Here is a 22,414-nt window from a genome sequence, read left to right as displayed (position 1 = left end):
CTTTGGCCCAAGGGCAGCAAATGCATCAACTGGCTGGTGAAGTGTTACATACTACAACAAGGTAAGATACTTTATTTTGGAAAAAAAATTTTATTATGAAAATTCACATGCATGAAGTAGTAAATTCAGTCGATGCAAAAGGATAGGCAATGAACAAATGAGTTCTCCTTCAACCTAGCCCTCCCAGATCCAGACCTCCTGAGCCCACTTCCCAGGTGGAATCATCAGCAGTTTCTTGCATATTTGTTTTCTACTGTTGCTGTAACAAAAAACTACAGATTTAGTGGCTTAAACAGCACAAATTTATCTTACAGTTCTGGAGGCCCGAAGTCCAAAGTGGATCTCACTGGGCTAAAGTCAAGGCTCTTGCTTGCAGGTGTTCATCCATCCTCGAGGCTCTAGGGAAGAATCCAATCCCTTGCCTTTTCCGGCCCCTAGAGGTTGTCTGTCTGCATTCCTTAGCTTGTGGCCCCCTTCCTCTGTCTTCAAAGCCAGCAACAGCAGGTTGAATCCTTTTCATGTCACATTGCCCTGACTCTCCTGCCTCCCTCTTCCACTTTTAAAGATCTTTGTGGTTACATTGGGCCCACCAGATAATCCAGCATAATCTCCCTATTTTAAAGTCAGTTGATTAGCAACCTTAATTCCAGTTGCAACCTTAATTTCCCTTTGCTATGTAACATAACATATTCATAGATTCTGGGTATTAGGACATATTTGGGGGGTCATTATCCTGCTTCAACAATATCTTTCCAAAAATTCATCTATATAATTTGTACACACACACTGCCTCTCAAAAACATGCACGCACGAATGTGAACACACTATACATACTCATATTTTTTTCTTCAGCTGCCTATTAATATATCTGTAACACATTATTTGTTAAGCCTGCATGAGGCTGTTGTATGCTCTCATGGAAATTAGAACTAATCAATGCCGAACAAATGAAATAAATAGCAGTGCAAGTTTACATAGAGACCATGAGGCAAACAGAGGGCAAATGCAAGCTAAAGTTATCATGAATGAGGAATGAGACATGACATAATAATGAGGCATGAGGTACAAGGAAGGTGACAATAGCTCCCTCTCACTGAATATTTTTCTTGTATTAACTAATCGACTTTTCATGACAACCCGATGACATAGGTACTTGTTAACTCTTTTTTTAGAGACGAGGAAACTAAGACACAGAGAGCTTAAACAACTTGCCTTGGGTCACACGGCTAGAAAGTGGCAGAATTGGGATTTGAACCCAGGCTGTCTGTGGTTGGTCTGATTCCATATCCCTGTTCTTCCCCACACACTGCACTATGGTGTTGGAGAGAGGAGGCTGGAGCAGATCACAGTGGTAGCCACTGGTATCAAGAACTTAATACCCTGAGATTCCTCCTGTGGCTGCCTCGGATTCAGTCTGTTTTACAGTTGGACTATCAATCATTCTTGTCCTTCATTTCCCTCGAGATCCTTGCCTCCCTGACAGCCCCTAATAGTTCAAGGCAATGCAATGCAGAGGAAAGGACATGGGCTTGGAGGTAGGGAGATTTGAATTTAGATCCAGGTTTTGCCATTCACTAGCTATGTGACCTTCCTGAACTTCCCTTTTCTCATCTGTCAGATGAGTATAATCAGACCCAATTTGCAGGATTGCGGTAATCCTTAGAGATGATGAAATTGAGAGGCTGGGTGCAGGGCGAGGGCCTGGTAGTAAATCAGTGGTTCTCAGCAAAGGTGTACTGCCCCCTAGAGGACATTTTTAAAATATATGGGGGAATCTTCGCTTGGCAACCATGTTCAGAGGGGCACTACTGGCAGAACTTCTGTTTAGCCCATTTGGACCAATACATTACGCTGGCTGGCATCTATTCTGATTGGTTGGTAAGTCCCTGATATCTTGGTTGTTAAATATTTCGAACATCACCCTTGAACACAGGCATTTAGGAGGTGGGGCCAGAAATGCTGGGTGTTTCGCAATGTGCAGGGCAGTCGACCAAAGAGGAATTTCTCCATGTCCTGCCCAACATCTAAACGTCCCACCAGACATTCACATGGGTAAAAACTCTGCTTGTAATTGTCTAAGCCTGGAACAGAATTACATTTTACATATAAGTGCAACATATTTTTTGCATGATTTTAAATGCACTATTTTTTTTCCACAAAAGCAACTACTGTGAGAATTGTACTTTGAGAATTTTACTTGAGAATTTTACCAAGAATTGTACTCCATTTCAGAAAAACATTACTGATGGCACCATGCACATGCCTATTGCAGTTTGCATTGTTAGTGCTGAATGCAAATATGTACCAGAGGAGATTGGCGATCCCTTTTCATTTAGAACCAAATATTACTAAATGACTGGATGTCATAGCCAGTGTCTGAGATGACCCCCAAAGATCTCTACTTTCTGATATTCACCCCTCCCACATTGTATCAGACTTGGTCTCTGTGGCCAATGGAATATAGCAGAAGTGATGGCATGTCACTTCTGAGGCTAAAAGCTTCCTGCTCCCATTCTCTCGGATCACTTGCTTTGAGTGAAGCCAGCTGCCATGTCTTGAGGCAGTCTTGTGGCGAAGCACATGTGTCCAGGAACTGAGGCCTCCAGCCAACAGCCATGTGAGTGAGCCGTACTGGAAGCAGAGCCTCATTCAAACCTTCAGACTCTGTAGCACCAGCTGACAGTTTAACTGTGAGTTCGTGAGGAATCCTGAGCCAGAACAACTCAGCTAAGCTGCTCCCAGATTCTGGACTCTTAAAAACTGTGCAAAATAATAAACGTTTGATGTTTTAAATTGGTAAGTTTGGGGATAATTAGCTATGTAGCAATAGATAGCTAATATAGTAAACATACATGAAATTCAGTAATTTCAATTTCATCAATAAGCATTACTTTAAAATTTCAATGTCATCAATAAGCATTACTTCATATGTGCTACCCTGCTACTATAATTACAGTCAATCTATATTATAAGAATTACATATTGAAATGATTTATTAATTTTGGAGCCACCTATTCTGTTTGTTTTATACTGTCCCCAGAGGCTTTCTACCTAACTTATCTATGGCTTCTGGTACTACTGTAGTACTTACCTTTCTAACCCATCCTCTGTACCCTGTTGACATTAAAGAATTTGTCTCCATATCAGTCTTTTAAACACTGGTGTCTGAATATATCCTCGATATAAGGTACTTGTGATATTTTATCACCACCTTTTCCTGTATCACAACATGGATGATTATTTGAACACTACACTTATTAAAAGGCCCGACTCATTGGCGAGAGTGCCATACTCCTCCTTTTCTTCATACATATTTCTGTTTCAACTGAAGTTATGTCTCCCTTTTTCTTTTTGCATACAAACAGGCCAGTCATGTCATTACTACCCAAATCTATATTTTACTCTAGGTTTCATCTGTATGTCAGCACTTTCATTTTTCTTCTTGATTAGAATGCCTTCTAATTTCTCACTTCCCTTAAATTTATACATTCAATTTAAGTACATGCAAGTATTTGACTACTTCATTATGCCCTGCTTGATTGTTTACATATTAAAACATCATTAAAATTGTAAATTATATCTTTTCTATTTCTCTTGTATTATAGTTAGGGCATTTACTGATATTTTAAAAATTATGTGTATGGGTAGGTTATATTTTCCAGGAATTCCATTTCAAGATAATTAAGAAGCATTATAATACAGTTAGTAGAAGGGTATTGACATTGGGCCTCATAGAGTTCTGAGTAATTGTTTGTCCCAGTGATCGGTTCAGGTAACTTGGCTTAGACCAATCACTGCCTGGCAGTTTGCTGGTTTTAATCGGTTCATGGGTGGTCCAATCAGAGACGAGCTCTTTGCTGGATTTGTTTAGTAAAGACTGTAGGCCCAACAACTTCAGGTAATCAGAGAAGAGGGCTGGCCTTAGAAAGAAGCTAGTTCTGTGGACAACACTGTGGAGACAAAAAGTGACACAACACTGTTGAGCCAGTTGGTCACCCTGCCTTGACGCCCACCATATCTCTGATCTAGTTCCGGGCGCCACTGAATCCTCTTTATTATTTAAGCCAGTTTGAGGTTTGTTTGTTTTTTTCCTGTGTCTGTAACCGAAACCAACTGATAAATATAACCTCTGTCTTCAGAGTGTAGACTGCAGAAAGAAATCCTTCCTGTTCTGACAGAGTCAAATCATCTTTCAAGCTTTGGTTTTCTGTTTCTCTCTAAAGACTAGTCTTTCCCCAAATATTGACACTGAATATTCATTCTTTCAGAAGAGTCATTTCACACCGACAGAAGCGCGACCTTAGTCTTAAGCAACCCTTATCAAAATACAACGGTTCTGACTGACTTACACAAAGTCTTCTTGTTACACAACCCCATAAGCTTCTGGAGGAAGAGAGACAATATTTTTGGAAGTCCATGTTTACACAACATGCTTTAGTCTTTCTGCTAGTTCCAGTGGTGACAGATGGATGTAATCTCAAAAGATGGGAAGTGAATGCCACTCTATCAGAGTAAGTTCATGAAGTAGCCCTGAGGAAGTAAGAACAAACTAGAACCGGCAGGACATAGAGTGAAAGGCAGCTGGATTGTTCCTTTCTCTTATTGGGCTTGAACCAACTGGACTGGATTCTACTTGTCCAGTTTTAGGTAAAGTAGGTCTTTTAGAACCTGTTCTGGCCCAAACCTGAAGATAGTCCTGAAGTCACACGGACTCCAGAATCCAAGAGAGCCTCTTCAAGGTCCTCAGGTAATAGCAGTCTAACAAAACATATGCTTAAATAGTGACATGATGAAACACCAGTTGAATCAGGGCATGTATGGAGCCCTTTTTAGGCTTATGTGCAATTTTACTAAAGACTCAAATCAGTACATTTGAAATGCTGACACTGAAATGCTCCCATCAGCAACTTAATCCCAATGTCTTTCAAATGCCCATATTTTTGAAAGCATAGCCATATACATGTTTGACTCTCTTCTGAAATAGTTTATAGAATGAGAGAGAAGCAAGCTACACTAGTGTAAGTTCCTATTTACTTCTAGAAAAACAACTCAAAGCATGTGCATCCTGATGGCAGGTAATCCTTCCTTCATACAAAGAGGTAAGCATTTTGGTACAGATATTCTGTAATAAAGCTTAAAAAATCTTGGGGAATAATAAATATTTTAAAAAGAGATGAGATTTAAGACTATGTTAGAAACTCCTACTTGTCCCTCAATATCCATTCTTCCTTCTTTTCTCAGTACCCAAACTCGATTTTCCAGCCTTCCTTGTAGTTTAGTTAACTAAATGACTAACTTTTTGTCAGCTAAATGAAAGCAGAAATAGTATATGCAATCTTTGTGAAAGATTCTTAAAGAGAGGAGTGGTTCCTTCTTTGTCTTCTCTTCCGTTGCTTGAAATGTAGGCACAATAGCTGGAGCTACTGCAGCTCTCTTAGACCATGAGGTGATATTGGGAATGGAACCTGATACCTTGCAAATGCCTATATATTTGAAAGCATAAATGAATATATATTCATTTATATATTCATTTATAATATATAATATATAATTATCTAATGTATAATTATATAATATACTATATAACATATAGTATATAACATATTATATATTCTATATTATGATATATAATGTTATATATTATATAATATATACTATACATTATATAACATATATTATATATAATAGTAAATGTTATATAATATAATATGTAAATAATATATAATATATAAAGAGTGTGATGCTCTTGGCTGTAGCAAGGAGGCTGGATCTGTCTCGGTGAAGTGCCAGAACAGTTCCAGATTAACTTTAGATTTCTTAAACATAAGAGGGAAATATCAATTTTTCGCTTAAACCACTGTTATTTTGTGGTTGTTTCTCCCTGCTACTCCTAGCCAAACCTAATCCTAATACAATAATCAAAACCGAAGAAAGATTTAAAAACTTATTTTAAAAAAGCCAACCTTTATAGGTCAGCAATTTAACTAGTTTTAAGGTTGCACATATTTCAAAAGTAATTTATTTAGCAAATATTTATTGAACACCTATATCCTAGCACATTTATCAGGATAATGGACAATGTAACATAAATGTATTATTTGCCAATTGACAAAATATAAAGGATAAAAAAATACAATATACATGAAAATGAGAACTGAGGAAAAGTGGAAAAATAACAAACAGTAAGGGTTGTTCCCCTTCCATGTATAATAAGGTATGGAGGAATAACAGAGGATGGCATTTTGTGATAACCCGGAACACGGAACTTTTTATTTTATTATACCTCAGGTAAAAACTTTTTTAGGTTCCCATTGATAATACCTGGACTTACACAATATCTTTGCCTCAAACAATTAAATGGCGTTTTAGATTCGGTAGGAAATTTATGACGGGGCTTTCAAAAGCTGTTGAAATGATGCTGAAAATTCAAGATGCAGTGTCTTTAAAGAAGACAGTAGGAAGAGACCTGACTACAAGAAAGCTAAAAATCTGAATGGATGGCCGAGAAAGGCATCCGTCCAGTATCAGAAGACCATCTGTATTGTGTTGGTAACAACTTCAGGTTACAGTACTAGTTAGTAGCTTTGGACAAGTAACTCACCTTTCCAGGCCTCCATTTCTGAGTGGCGAGGACCTTGAGTTCCTGAGAATCCTCCTGGAGCATCTGCCCTACTCTGGGCCGCTCGCGACCAATGCCGCTGGACCTGGAGGCAAAGGCAGAGAACCCCTGCCCTCTAGGACCAGAGGACCATAGGAAGGGCCAGGTCTACAGGGCTGAAAATCGCACAGCGAAGTCAGACTGGCTACGCGCAGAGCTGCGGCGCCCCGCCCCCTGGAGTCTCGCCCCGCCCAGAGCCCCGCCCCCCGCCCCGGCCGGCCACTTGCTGCGCTCCGATTGGTTGCTGCGGAGCGCACGACGCCGCGCTCCGCCCCGCCGGCGCCCCCGCCTGGCGCTCGCCCTCCACTCCCGGCTCCTGGGCTGAGGTGGAGCGCAGTACGCCGGCCCCGCTGCGCTGCAGCCTTGTCGCCCTCTGTGCGCGCCCCTGGGGTCGGCGTGGGCGTCAGGGAAGCGGGGTGAGTACGGTCGGCCAGTGCCCTGGGTGCGCGAGGGGAGGCGCCCCCGGCCCGCCCGGCCTGGCCTGCGAAGTGCGGCGGCGCCCGGCGGAGCCGGCCAGCGGAACGCCCAGACTGCAGGCGGGATGGGGGCCTCCGCCTCCCCCTCCGGCCCAGCCCGTGTCCCCTCCGGCCGACTGTGGCCGTGACGCGCCCAGACCCGCACTCGGCCGGGGCCGGTCGCACCCTCGCTCTAGCTAGCCATCGAATTGCTTCACCGGAAGGTCTGGAAAGGTTTCCATCTCCAGCCTGTCAGCTTCCCAGGGCGACGGGCAGGGGGTAGAGACCGTGTAAGGCCGGCACGGGGCGTCCGGGGGCGACTCAGGCACTTCGTCGTCCCTCCCGGTTGCCCTGAACCATCTCTGGGAACGGTGTCAGCGTTTTGTGGACTTTTCTGACTCTTTCCGTACGGGAGTCAGGTACAGAGAAGGGAAGAGAAAATGAAAGAGGATCAACATTCTTTTGCGAATGAATCATAAAGTATTGAGTGTCCTTTTCGATAAGCAGCAGAGAATTGCCACTGTAGCAGTGGTAATTGTGCTGGGGAAGACAGTTTTGGCTTTTTAACTAGTAAGTTGGTTTCCGAGTTAATTACTGGGAGGTGCTTAATCTGAAAGGTAAAATATATGACCTTTTTTAAAGCCTGAGCAGTTATGAAGATGGGCTGTGCTCGCTCCCCGCGCCCAGTGCCGCGTGCGCGCGCGTGAGTTGGGGGCGGGGGCGCAGTGGATTCAAGGTTCCCGTCGGAATGAATGTGTGAACAGCGTTATGCTTCTCAAAGACATGAATTTCTCTTTTCGGAGTGTCCACCTCTTCTTCTCAGACTCTTCACCTACTGGTACTAAATTCCTTTTCTTAACAGTCCCCGAGGCTCTTACTCCCAGACTCGACACACTTCAATCATCTTCAGTCACTTCTTATTTGTCTTCTCTTTTTCCAAACCTGTATAGGTTTCAGACGTTGAACACACATTAAACATTTCTACTGGTAATAGTACTGCAAGACTCTTCTTAAAAATGAAAATCAAAAGTTATCTCGAATATTGATGTCGCAGGAAAAGCAGGTTTAATGAGAGCAGGGGGGACACGCCCTCCCCAGCCCCATCCTCTGCCCACTAGGATCACTGTAGTCTTAACTGGCTAGTCTTTCCTGAATTCACTTCTGGATTCCAAGGTAAAGAATTTATCTTATCATTTTCCTCCTTATTTGCTCCTTTTAATTGATTACAGTATATATTCAAATTGTAACAATTTTTTAAATATTCCAGAAGAATATCAAGTAAAAAATTCATTCAGGTCAGAAGTCTATCAAATAAAAAGTTAAAATTCCTTACTTCTTCATTTAGCATCCTTTACACCCGAAATTCCACTTCCTAGATCATACCATAATACTGTTAGGCAACTGGCTTAATATATGGACACATTTTTGTATCAGTACTGTGGACCTACCTCATTTTTAAAATGCTGCATAGTATGTCATTGTTTGGATATACGTTAATATATTTATCCACCCCTTATCAATGGACATTTTCATTGTTTCTGGATTTTAGCCATTAAAAGCCTTGCTGCATAAAAATCCTTTTGGCATTGTAGGATGTTTCAAGTAGATAATTTAAACAGAACATTGTACTTAAATATAAACATAGCGCTCTTTCACCAGGACACTTTTTGTAACTTAAAGAATTTTATAATTTAAAGGCAGTAGCTAATTCTGTTTGATTTGAATTCATTTCTTAGAAGCAGTATATCTTTTTGTGTTTAGAGATTGGATCAAGAAAAAATTCGAGGACCAAGTTAAATAATGGCTAATTTATTAACCTTGTTACCATTTAGTGGTGTTGACTTTAAGTTTATATTGACTCATTTGATTGGCTTGACAGGAATGAATAGAGAGGGCCTTCAGGAAGAAAAAATGTGAATAGACATTTTATGCAATATTATCTGGTGGTACCCTTGACTTTCCAACAGTAACAGAAATTCTTGTTCTCTTTTTTAATGTTTCTTTTATTGAGAAATGTATCTCAGGTACAAAAAAAGTGTGTAAGACATATGTATATATAATTTAAAGAATATTATTGTGATGATCGTCATTGTATCCACCACCAGATTAAGAAACATTTATATCTTTCTTCCAGAAGTAGCCTCTATCCTGATTATTTTTGTTAATCCTTCACTTTTTAAAATAAACTTTACACGTAAATGTATACATACATACATACACATATATTTACACATATATACATAAAAATGCTCACACACAAACACATCCTAAACAATATATTTGGTTTTGAATGAATAGTGTTAAAGACAAAATTCTCATACAGATAGATAGCATGTTTTAAAGTTTTATTTAACTGTTATTGAGAGTGCCGCAGAGAGCTGGTTTTAAGAGGATTTAAGAGATATTTTTATAGTCCATGGGGAAAGGAATGTCTCAATAAAATTGCTGAACTAGATATGATTGGTTAATGTTCCGCAGGGCTGTAAAATTATACTTTTGGAATTAGTTCTTTGTGTGTGTGTGTGTGTGTGTGTGTGCGCTAGTCTTTAAAATCATAATACTGTATTTCTGCAGTTTAATTCAAACCTTACAGGACTATAAACTATGCTTTTATTAATAGCGGATTTTTTTCATTAAATAAACGGTGATAACAAAGTTCTTTTCCCAGAGCTCAGATGAGATCCAAACAAGCTTAGAAAATGCTAGAGCTTTCTAAATTTGAGATTAAAATTTTGTTTTATAATTTTAAGATAAACCTGATTGTGTAGAGAAAGGACAACATTGTCATTGTTAGGTGAAGGCTTCCAGGAAAAGATGAGCAGGACAGAATGGCTTCAGCTTCCCGGTTTACAGGGGCCCTTTCTGAGGAAGTCAGTAGGCAGTGATACAAGTGAGTCCTAGGAAACAGAGTTCACCATAGTCAGGGCATCTGGAGGGGTCTAGTGTGCCAAGTACTGGAAGGTCAGCAGAAATACGGTTAGAGGGAGTGGGCTGTTCTGTACTTCTGCTTCTTAGCTCACCATGGCCTTCCTGCAGTTAGCAGGCTAGGTCAAAGCAGAACCATTCTGTGAGGGAAGTGAATGCCCTCTGCTGTTGTAGGCTACCGGGGCTTGGAAAGGAGAGCAGGAACTGCATGAGCATATGATCAAGATCGGGCCCAACCCAGCTGAGTACAGACAGGAATCTAGGCCAGATTCAGGGGCATTTGGTCTGCTGATATAGCAGCTGAGACATATCTGTCTCAAGTTAGTTACCCTGTTTCAATCTGGCCTTGTATCCTCCTTGTCTGGGGCACAGCTGGCTTCTCCTTCACTCTCCTGTGTTGAATCTTTCCTGTATGTTCTTTTATTGATTTACTCTGGTGGTGCTGAAACTCCAATAGCTTCTTAACAAGAAGAGTAACATTTTTTGGAGAACTTGCCTATGTTTTGATTCTATCCTCATACTTCATTGATATTTTGGCTGGTAATACAATTTTAGTTGGAAATAATTTTCCTTCAGAATTTTGAAGTTATTGCTTCATTGTCATCTTGCTTCCAGTGCTTTTGAGAATTCCAAGCTATTATGATTCCCGATCCCTTGTATGTGACCTATTTTTTTCTCTCTCTACAAACTTATGGAATCTACATTTTGAAATTTTGTGTTTTAAAATTTAAAATGATGTGTCTTAGTGTGGGTCTGTTTTCATCCAATAGGTTGAGTATTTGAGGGGCCCTTTAAAACCTCTGTTCTGGAGAGATTTTCTTGAAATATTCTGTTATTTTTTTTCTTCTGTTTTCTCTGTAGTCTCTCTTCTGAAACACTTGATGTTTACATGTTTACCTATTAAAAGTCTTCTAATTTTCTTATGTTTTCTTCTGTGCTTTTCTAACTACTTACTGCTAGGTTTTCTTAAGTTTTATTTCCCAATCCTTCTATTTGGATTTTTAAAAAAATTTCCACGATCATGTTCTTAATTTCCAAAGACTGTTTTTTAGTCTGAATGTTTCTTATGACAGCATCCTATTCTTGTTTAATAGATGCAGTATGTTCTTTCTCTGATCTCTGAGGTCATAATGACTTGTTTTATGTTTCTTTGTATAGTTTTCCACCTTTCTATCTGGAAGGAAAGCATCTGGCTGCCAATTTCCTGAGCTAGAACAGAATTTCAGCAGTCCTGTGTGTCCAATTTTCAGTATGATACTTAATATTCCATTGTGCCAGAACACAAGAAACAGGGGGAAACCTCAGACTTTGGCTAGGATATGGAAGAAGCAGTTGCCAGCATCATGAAGAGAAAAGAGGATCTGGGGATCTAACTTTTCTGGATCTAGTCTTTACTGGGTTGGTTCTCAGCTTTCCCCACGGCTGGCTTTGGAATTCAGCTTTCTTGGATGTGCTGAGTCAGTTAACATTGTCCATATGCTTTCCAGAATTTTATTGTTATCTCCTCTTCTATTCTTCCTGTCATTAGGAGTTTATGACTTTAACAGCGACGTTTATTGTACTTTTAATGAAGTTTCAAGAGTGAGCAAAATGAGATGGCGATGTACATCCTGCCATCTTCACCTAGAAACAATAATAGTTTTTCTTGACCAAAGAATAATAGCGTGCCCTCTACAAAGCAGTCGTATGTATGTGAACTATCTTTCTGGTAGGTAGTTGAAAGTATTGAGTCATCACATGTGATGGACACTGCTGTTTTTCTTAATTCTCACTTTCTGAGGGACGTGCTCTCATCACCCCCGTTACATACCAGAAGAACATAGCTTAGGGACATTTAAAGCTTGAACAGTGCCTTGCACATAGAACTGTTCCTTGAAGAGTAGAGTGGACGAGTGAGCTGGCCAAGTAGGCAGAGCTGGGAAGGGGCCAAATGTAGGAGTGGGCCCAGGCCAGCACTAACTCCAAAACCTGTACTTTTAGTTGCTTCCAAATTCTGGAAGCTGATAATTGGGACTTCAAGATGTCTATTTCCTTTGAGTCCTTTAAAAATATTCTTTCCATAGGCATTTGCATTCCCAGTACTGCTTGCCAGCAAGGTGCCCTTTCACCTGTGTGGGCTGAAAGCTGTGACCCTGGCACCATTTTCTCTGAATTGGGGAGTAGAGCATTATGCAGAGATGCCGAAGCAGGGTTTCTGCTGCGGAGCCTAGGCAAAGATGGCCTCAGAGACCGAGAGGGATTTTGCCATGCCTCGATCAGCTCTTGGAATGTGCAGCAGTCATCTCCATTTAGGTGGCAATTCATGAAAGTGTGCCTATGTTTTTTTCCTCCAACTTTTTATTACAAAAAAATGTAAACTTATAGGAAAGTTGGACAGTAGAGTCAACATTTTAACATTTGCCATATTTGCTTTATCCTTTTTTTCTTCACTTAACCATTTGATAGTATGTTGTTGACATCGACACTTCTACCCCTAAATATGTAAGCATGTGTCTCCTAGGAGTAAGGTCATTCCCTTTATATAACCGCAGTTTTATCATTATTACAGCCAAGAAAAATAATTCTGTATTATCCTCTAATGTTCGACCTGTATTCACATTTCCCCAGTTGGCCCAGACTGCCTAAAATTTTTTTTTTTTTTTTGAAAACCAGGATCAATAAAAGTTTACACAGTTTACTTGGTTTGTTAATTGTATGTTTTGACATAGATGAAATTAATGATAAAATCCTTTGAAGTTTCTAGCTCATATTGTTCAGAGAGATGGCCTCATTACTGGACAGAGGAGAATGCTCAGAATCTTAGCAGTGGAAAGAACCCTTGAGGTAATTTGGCTCAGTGATTCCCAAACTTTGCTGATCGTTAGGTTCACCTGGGGAATTTTAAAAAATAGTCTGGCATTACTCTTGAGTTTTTGAACATTGGGGTCGGGGAGTGGGGGGAGGAAGTCCCAATTACCTTTTCTTTCCTAAACTCCCCAGGTTGCTTTGAGGTTAGCTTGGCACTGGTCCATGGACTTGTGTTTGGGAACCACTGATTGAGTTCATCACTCTCGTGGGCCAGTGTCACAGCTAGAGAATGTCAGAGCCAGTAGTAGAAGCAGATTTCCCATGTTCGCTCCTCTCACCAGCCGTCATTTCCAAGCATTATTTGAATATCACTTGTCAAACATACACAAAATAATTGCTCTGCAATATGATGTGCTATTATTAAAAAAAAGCAACAGCAACAAAAACTGCTCATGAAAGCATTTACACTAATTCTGCCTAGAGAAGGAAATGTTTGATCTGTATCCTGAAGGTTAAATTGGGAGTTTGTAGACAAGAGATGAAAGGGGCATTCCAAGGAGATTTTTACACACATATGCATATACATGTATATTTTATATATATGTATATAAAATTTAACAGTTTGCTTAACAGTAGATACTCAGTAAGTACTGGCTGCTTTTTTCCTTCTTTATTTCTCTGTGGCTGGAGTATAGACTGTGTCAATGATAGTAGATGATAAGAAAGCTATATTAGGGGAGAGTGTAAGTACTCTGTATATTTTGGGCTTTATCTCACAGGCGGCTGGAAGTTTTTGAATGAATGGCATGATCCAGTCTACAAGTTTTAGAGAGAAAATTTCAGCAGAATGTGGACTTAGGAAGCAGGGAGGATGATTTTAAGAAATAATGTGTTTGACTATATTGTTACAGTAAATGTATTTCCCTCACTGAAATGATGTATCTTATTACCAGCTTGTACAAATGATCAGTTTAAATAAGTCTAGGTATGAAGTTACTCCATTTCTTTTTTGTGACAGGATAATGAGACATGTATTACATTTCAAAATTGGGAAGCTATAATAGTTAGATTTAGTCATTCAATAAGTATTCGAATGCCTACTATGTGCCAGACACTGTGCTGGGCCCTAGGAATACTATGGTGAGCAGAAATGGACTTGGACTGTCCTTCATGGAATCTATAGGGAAAGGTAGGTATTAATCAAATAATAAGATTAATAATGAAATAGTAGGGAGATTAGATCGGGTCATGGAGTTAGGAGGCCCTGGAAGTCAGTATCGTTCACTTGGATTAATTCACAACCTCTTCACTGGTCTCTCCGCTCCTACCCCTATAGTCTCTTCTCCCCACAGCAGCCTAAAGGATTCTTTTAATGTTAGTCACTGTTCAGAACTCTCTTATGGCTCCTGAATTCAAACTGTAAAAAGCAAAGTTCTCATGGTGGCCTATGAGGCTCTTCACTTACCTTTCCTTGCCCCTGTTACCACTCTGATCTTGTTTTCTTCTCCTTTCCCCTCTCCCTCACTCCACCGTAGCCACACTGGCTTCTGTGTTGCTCCTTGTATGTCCAGATGCTGCCTTAGGGCCTTTGCCCCGCTATTGTCCCTGTCAGATAGCCATAGGGCTAACTCTCTCCCCAGTTTCAAGTCTTTGCTCAGGTGTCATCTTCTCCATGGGCCGACCTTGATGACAAGTGTGACCTGAACTCTCTTCCGGCCTTGCTATCGCCTCTACTCTCAATGCCTCTTACTCTGCTCTGTTTTTTCCCCCAGGGAAGGTATCATTTAACTACCATGGTATGTAGTTGACTTTTACAATTATGTTTATTGTCTCTTTCTCCTCCCTGCTCCCCACTGAAGCTCTATATAGTCAGTGCTTTTCATCTGTTCACTGATGTACCTTAAGTGTCCATAACAGTGCCTGGCATGTAGTAGACACTGTAGATCAACGTTGAATGAAGGAAGGGAAAGCTGATATTTGACTTGAAAAGTGACAACTAAGCTGACATCTGGCAGTATGAGTTGGAGTTAACTAGGTGAGCTGGGAATGGAAAGGTATCAGAGAGTGTGTGGGTTTTAGATAAGGTGATTTAGCAAGTATGAGGCACTAAAAGAGAAACCAGGATGACTGGAGGAAAGGGACAGAAGAAAATATAAGAGGAGACTGAGGCAAGTGACCGGACCTTACTATATAGAGTGTTGTCTTCGTCTTAAAACAAATGGGAAGGCATTGAAAGTTTTAAGCAGGAGGGAGATACCAGCTTTGTGCTTGCTTGCTTGCTTTTTCCTCCTCCCTCCCTCTTCCCTCCCCTCCCCTCCTCTCCCCTCCCCTCAGTTGGGAGGCTATAGTAATGGGACAGGTGAGAGTAGTACTCACATCACAGTGGAGGAGATGGAAAGAAGTTAGACTTGAGAGCTATTTAGGAGGCATAATCAGGTGATGGATTGGTTGTGAGGGAGAAGAAAGAAGTAACAAGGCTGACACCTGCGTTTCTGGCTTGTGTACCTGGATGAAGAGTGATTTGTTTATTGTAGGGAATCTGGAATGCGACCAGGTTTGGAGGAGGAGGTCATGAATTTGTGTTTGGACATGTTGATTTTGAGGTGACTTTGCTTGCAGGTCGTTCATCTATGCATCTGGGACCGGATGTTTAAATCTGTGAACCAGTTGCATAGAGAAGCAGTGGAGGGGAGAATTTATCAAGTAACCCACATTTTGAATAATTTAAAGTTGTTAAGGATATTACTAGGGGAAGTTATGTAATTATAAAGTTTAAGTGTCTAAAAATCTGTGCTCCCTATTCTTCACTTTGGTTTTTAGATTTAAATCTTCTACTATAATTGGTTGTACTTATTAAATTTTATTCTTGTTATATGTGATTTACAAGTCAGAAAGCAAATAAGCATTCCTTGAGATTAAGTATGTAAAATGTCTTTTCCAAAAGTATTTAGATGTCCGAATAATTCATGTTGTTGGATTTTAGGCCTATAAAATATTCACACTGTTAGAAACCAGGTTTATAGCAATCCAGGAAGAAAAACTATCTCCAGACTCCTTTGGCCAGATTTGAATCAGTGGTAATCACCACGGTCACGGTAGACTTCATTGGGCTACTTTCTTCTGTTTCCCAGTGATCGCAGTGTTCCTCTAAATTGGGGCTTTCTCTTCTACTTTGTCCTCCATGCTCTCTCCACCACAGGTACAGTAACTTTCTTCTCGTGAAATCTGAAATGAGACATACTGTGAGACTGTCTGGTGATGGGCAGCGGTTTATGTGATGGTCATGAGCACAGACTTTGGAATCAGATCAGAACCTCAGTGGAAATCTTGGCTCTCCTTCTCGCTAGCTGTGTGACCTTGGGCAAGTTAACCATTCTCTAAATCGCTTCAGTAATACGAGATGATAGTAGTAACTGCCTTAGAGCGTTTGTGAGGATTCAGTGGAATAATCCATGAGAAGAGTTTTTTGGAGGATGGAATGGAGCGATCTGTAACCTATAAGCACCCTATAACTAATAGTAATAGTGGGGAAGGTGTAGATTTTATTCTTTTTTTCATCTGAATCAACTTATTTTGCTCTGGCTATGTAGACCTAATATTTTGAATGATATTTGTACTTTGTTAATCTCCTGATTTTTTGTAACTTTTTTTTTACTCTATGATAGTTCATTTTATTTGTTTAAGGGCTCATTGCAAGCATTAAGTCAAGCGTAGGCTTTGATTCTGTGAGCCCAGATTCACATATTTAGGAAGATAAAAGCAAACTGTGGTCCATGTACATGGAAACTAAAAGCTCATGGCTAATCACACTGTAGTTTTTAAATTTTTACAGCTTAGAAGCCTGAAGTTACAAGTCTTTGAGGTCCTTCTGGATGTCCCACGGGTACATGGATGCCTCAGGAAGACTTCATTCTCAGTGCTGTGCACCCCTGTCACCATACTTGATGCTGAATGAATCCTGGATAGATTTTTCAACATGGATTCAGTGAGATCAGCCACACTTAACCTAGTAGCCTGGTTGATGTGTCTTTTTAGCTTGGTGACTTCATAGGCACTTTCAACCACTATCTTATGCACTTTCTTCCACTTTTCACAATCATTCTCTGTTCCCATTTCTGGATTCAGTTCCTGGAGAGAAATCCTGCCACATTCGTTCCACTCCACATAGCCACACTTGAGTCGCCGTGTTCTCCCAAATCCATCCATGGCAGCTAAATGCCAAATTTTTCAGCCATAAGATAACGAAATCTAGCAGAATCCAGATTATATCCACTTCTGATCACACAGTGCTTGGGGTAATCTACTCAGTTTCCAGGTAATGTACATGAGACTATCCACTGAGTTAGAAACCACAATTATGAAGCAATCAGAACTGTGCTTGACCTGAGGAATAATGACTTTGAAGACATTACCATCCCTCTGCCAGATTGAGACAACTTTCCCTCCTGCTGGTGAACTCCTGCAGTTACCACCACAATCTTAGAATTGGTGTTCACAGGTCAATCTTTATCTGCCATAATTGTAAGTGCCCGAAGAAATAAGCTCCTGTGTGGCAGACCATCATTTCTTCTTTGAGTTTATCTTCCAGAACATCCACTAGAGCAAGCTCATAAGCCAGAGACTTTCCCATAATGCTGATGGCACACGCCATACCAACTTGTCCAGCACCTGCTGCAGTGACATTATCTTTTGGGACTGCAGCCTCTTCTGCAGCTGGTGCAGTCAACTTTCCTTAAGGGTTGTCATTGTGCACAGGAGAGAGAAGGCTCTCCAGACCACAGTAAGAGTCATGTGAAGAAGACAATATTGTAACAGATTTTTTTTAAATCATACAAATTGTATTTTAATTTAAGAAAGTGTTAATTGATTTCTCTGCTAGTTTATAAATTCTCTAATGCTGAGGGCTACTTTTTATTTATCTTTATTTTCCCACAGCGCCTTGCTCATAGGAGATGATCTGTAAATATTCAGTACATGCTGTAGAGCAGGGGTTCCCAAACCCTGGGCCGTGGACCAGTACTGGTCCATGGCCTGTTAGGAATTGGGCCTCATAGCAGGAGGTGAGTGGCGGGCAGGTGAGCGAAGCTTCATCTTTCACAGCCACTCCCCAGTGCTAGCATCACCGCCTCAGCTTCACCTCAGATCATCAGGCATTAGATTCTCATAGGAGCACCGGTCCCTGGTGCCAAAAAGATTGGGGACCGCTGCTCTAGAGGAGTTACGTGCTGATTAAATACCATTATGTATGTAGATCTGCTACAATGCCTGGCATAGTAATTCAAGGAAGAAGGACAGTGAGTCAGAGATGAACCCAAATTAGTCCTTAGTCCTCTTCCGTATTTTCTCCCTCAGATACCTTAGCTGCCCCCACGACTTCAGTTGCCAGTTACTGTGAACTTATCATTTGTATTTCTGTCTTAAACCACCCTTTTAGTGGTTTTTGTACATCTGTCTTATGTATGTCTCCACCTGAATGTCCTTCAGTCATACCAAATATGTTAGGCTGAAACTCACCTTTCCCATTCTCCCTTTCCTGTTTTGGTTAACGGTGTCTCACTTGCCATTGGGCACCCAACCGTGTCCTGCTTAGCTTTCCCCTGCTTCTAGATAATACTACTGTAATATTTCTCAAAACTTTTTCTGTCGCTTGTACCTATATGGTCTCAGTTTACATCTTTATTCTCTTCCTGTATAGAATGAGGGCAGGTATCTTTAACAGTTTTCTTCAGTCCCCACACAGTGCTGCTGCCAGAATTATCTTTCTAAATCATCCAAAAGCTGATCTTGTCACTTCTCTGCTTACAAGCCTCTGGTGATTTCCTATTGCTTAGAGCAGGGGGTCTGCACACTATGAATCGTGGGCCAATTCTGGCCTGCTGCCTGTTTTGTAAATTAAGCTTTATACATGGAATACAGCCATGCTCATGTGTTCATGTTTTGTCTATGGCCGCTTTTATGCTATGACAGCAGAATTGAGTGGTTATGACAGATTGGCCCACAAAACCAAAAATGTGTCCTATCTGGTTCTTACAGAAAGTTTGCTAATCCCTGACTTAGAGGATAGAATTCAGACTTGAGTGGGCCGCCAAATCCTGTATGATCTTGCCCCAAACTGGTTAATCACCATTGCTCTTTGAAATACCTTAAACTCTACCCGTATCTCTTCTGAACCTACATAATTTTGTATATTTTGTTCCTTTTTCATCTGCCAGACTCATATTTATGCTTCAAAATTCAGCCAAGTTTGTTCTTCCTCTATCAGACTCTCCAAACTCTTCCCAGAAGGTAGTGTCCTATAACACGTTTTTCATATTTCTATTATATCACTTTTTATTATAGCCATAGTGTATGTGTGTTATAGCACATGTTGTAGTCTAATTAGTTGTTTTTCTGATAGTGTCTCTGACTGTTCTCTACATCGATTGTCTTAATCATTTTTATACACTCAGGGCCTAACACTAGTAGCATTTAATAACTAGTGTAGACATGGATGAATAAACACGTGAGTATAGAAGTTTGATTAAAGGAAAAATTTCTGAATTAGATATGTTATTTGGGACTTCGATGCATATGGAATTGGTCAGACCACGTTTGTGTGCTAAAGTGTGTAGTCATTTTCTCCACTTGGTTTTGAAAGTGTCCTTTGGTTTCCTAAACTAAATTTTGGGAAATGAAAGTTCAGTAGTTGAATCACTTAAAATGCCCTCTAAAAAGGACTCAGATTTCCTTTTTATAAAGAGTTGCCTCTGTTAGTAATGGGAGTAATTGCTACTTAATCTATTATAAGACTTATAGATCAGACCAATAATATATAGTGCAGTTCAATAATCTTGTTTTTTTTTCTTTTTAATATTTATTTATTTATTTTTGGATACCCTTTATTCATTTACTTACTCAACATATTTTTATTGAGCATTCACCCCATGTAATCTTTGTACTGTGACCTTGGCTGAAGACTTAAATACATAGCCCCTTCCCTCAAAGAGCACACAGTCTGGGAGCAGAGATGTGGAGTGACCCTGCTCAAATTCCTCCTTACTGGACAGAAAATGCCTGTCAAAAATTGGCAGACAAAAAAACAAACAAAAAAACACCTTTTATTTTCTGCCCCACCCAACATAAAGATAAAAATTTAAAAATGTGATTATTAAGTTAGTCACAGTTATTAGTGCGTGCACAAATGTTACAAAACAACATAAGGAAACAGGTACTGCAAGAAATATAACATATAATACACCAGCGTTCCTGTTAAAACTCCCTTTATCCAAAGCCTATTCTTTTGCTCTGTTTTAATGTTGCCACTGAACAGCTCTCTGTTGGTTAATGGAATTGTGACTGGGTTGTACCAGCGCCACTCGTTCTGCCCCAGGGAAGGTACTGAGGCAGGCGAGGATGTGTCCACCTGCTTTTAACTTGCTCGTCTGGTCACCGTCCTGCATCACTCAGAATGTCACACACACACACACAAAAGGTGGAGAGCCTAAAATTGCTTAAATTTAAAAATTCTTCACTGGTAAAGGGTTAAAACTAATGATATTTGACTTAAATACTGTTTATTTTCACTCAGTATATGATAAATAAGCTAACAGTAGAAAACCCTTTGACAAGTTTCTATCCATGACACAATATTTTATCTTCATTGCTCATTTTTTTTTAATTATTATTTTTTTATTATGGTGACATTAGTTAATGAAATCCAATAAGTTTCAGGTGTACAGTTCAACAGTAAGGCATATATATATTGCATTGTGTGTTCACCGCCTATAGTTAGATTTCTTTCTGTCACCACATATTTGACCCCTTTTGCCCCATCTACTTTCCTCTTTCCCGTCCCCTGTGATAACCACTAGTCTATTGTCCATGTCCATGAGTCTCTGGTTTGTTTGTCCTGTGCTTTTAGGCTTATATCCCACATATAAGTGATATCATGTGGTTTTCAACTTTTTCTGTCTGGCTGATTTTGCTTAGCATGATTATCTATAATCTTATTTTTTAAAAAATTGATACCAGGATCAGTTTTCTGGGAGAACACACTAATAATTACTTGACCTCAAAAAAATCTTTTCAAGTTTTTTAAAAGCAGTTACAGTCCTGTTACATTATATAAGAGGTTTCTCAATAGGCAAGAACTATCAGCAATTCATTGAGTTAATTACAATAATTTCTAGAAACTTTGTATTTTAAAAAAAAAAAATTCATGCTCAGTGCAGCATGAATTACTCTATTTTAGAAAAAAGTAATTCATGCTCAGTGCAGCATGAATTACTTTACTTTAGAAAATAAACAAGCAAAAAAACATGAGATCCTACCTATCATTATACATGTATACTAATATTATAAAAGTACTGGTGTTTGTCCCTCTAGTATTTTATTGTGTGTGTTTTATATGTGTACTATTAATTCTTTTTGAAAAAAGGAAATAACACTATAGATAGTTTTAATATCCTGCTTTTTTTTCACTTAGTATAATTAGTCATTGCCATTTCCTAATGCTTTAAATGTTTTTCAAAAATAGATTTTTCATTGTTTGCATTAGGTAAACTATTTAACACTTATTCTATTGTTGAACATTTAGATTTTCTCTAACCGTTGCCTTCATTAAGTCTTCAAAGGCCTATCATATTAAATATTGTGTAATTGTTTCCACTTTAAGCTGGGGAGCCAGCGTTCGTATTGTCAGTTTACATTCAATCAAGACTGTGTCATGATACAATATACTTATTAGCCTTTGGCAAATATCAACAATAAAACCCGTAGGAAAGTCAGTCTTTCCAGTTGAGAGTGCTAGTTTTTAGTGTACTGGCCCTCCTCCCCTCATTTTCCTCTCCTAAATGTTGACCACAGTGACAGCCTCACTTCCTTTTCTCCTGAAAGATCTTTAGTTGATTTCCCAGTACTAGGATTGGGAAACTCCAAATCCTTCATGAGGTCCATGTCGATCTGGTCCTTACCTGTCTTGTCTCCAAACTTACTCCAAGCTACTCTGTCCACTAACTTAACAATGTCCTGATTCTCTGGTACCAGCTAATTCTTCCTTGTTGGTACCAAAGAGACTTAGGACTTTATATATAATCTACTTTTTCCTTGTTCTACCCAGTTTGCTTCTCCTTAATCTAATTAACTTTACTCAGCTTTTAAATGTCAGTATGTTTTAAAATTTTGATGTAGATCTCCCCTTATTCTCTATTTGGATCAATGTTTTTCTGCTCCACGCCATCCCTGACCCATCAACTTAAGCCCCAGGAGGGAGGAGACCATGATATATCATAAATCAGAGTCTGGAACTAGCTATATATTTTCTGCTTATAGAACTATTTATAATGTTAATATATGGAAAATGAATTTTATAATAGGAAATAAGACTCGTTTTAACCTTCAGACATTGTCTTAAATTCATGTTGACCTTCCCCATACTTGCCTTTAGCTAGTTAATATTTAATCTCTGATAATAATTCATTACCATGTTTGAAGGATATCTTGACAAAATGTGCTCATAATAGAGTAAGACTTTAGTGCAAGCTAAAGCATATCTGAATGATTTTAAAATTTTAAAAACTTGTGGATAAATTTACATACTGTAAAATATATA

At 39.5% G+C, this 22,414-nt stretch overlaps 1 protein-coding gene, 1 long non-coding RNA gene and 1 pseudogene across 5 annotated transcripts in view; 1 reads left to right on the top strand and 2 right to left on the bottom strand.

The window, feature by feature from the left end:
• Positions 1–70: 70 nt before the first annotated feature.
• On the bottom strand, positions 71–6,818 carry LOC120598637 (uncharacterized). Its single transcript, XR_005651674.1, has 2 exons — positions 6,602–6,818; positions 71–3,950 (listed from the first exon to the last, which is right to left on the bottom strand). It is a non-coding gene; the product is annotated as an uncharacterized LOC120598637 (long non-coding RNA).
• Positions 6,819–6,916: 98 nt separating this feature from the next.
• TMEM50B (transmembrane protein 50B) overlaps positions 6,917–22,414 on the top strand; it is a 31,465-nt gene continuing 15,967 nt past the window's right edge. The window contains exon 1 of one of the 4 annotated variants that reach the window (XM_039858064.1): positions 6,917–7,074. The gene's annotated coding sequence lies outside the window, so the exon portion shown is untranslated. Of the gene's footprint in view, positions 7,075–7,188; positions 8,287–12,785; positions 12,862–22,414 lie in introns of those variants that run through there. The other 3 variants (XM_039858067.1, XM_039858066.1, XM_039858065.1) reach the window with 3 other exon arrangements.
• On the bottom strand, positions 16,585–21,759 carry LOC120598863 (L-lactate dehydrogenase B chain-like; annotated as a pseudogene).

This window comes from Pteropus medius, unplaced genomic scaffold (genome assembly GCF_902729225.1).
Source record: "Pteropus medius unplaced genomic scaffold, Ma_sr-lr_union100, whole genome shotgun sequence".
NCBI classification, from domain to species: Eukaryota; Metazoa; Chordata; class Mammalia; order Chiroptera; family Pteropodidae; genus Pteropus; species Pteropus medius.
The sequence above is the reverse complement of the archived record's forward strand: the minus strand, read 5'-3'. Positions and strand labels throughout refer to the sequence as shown.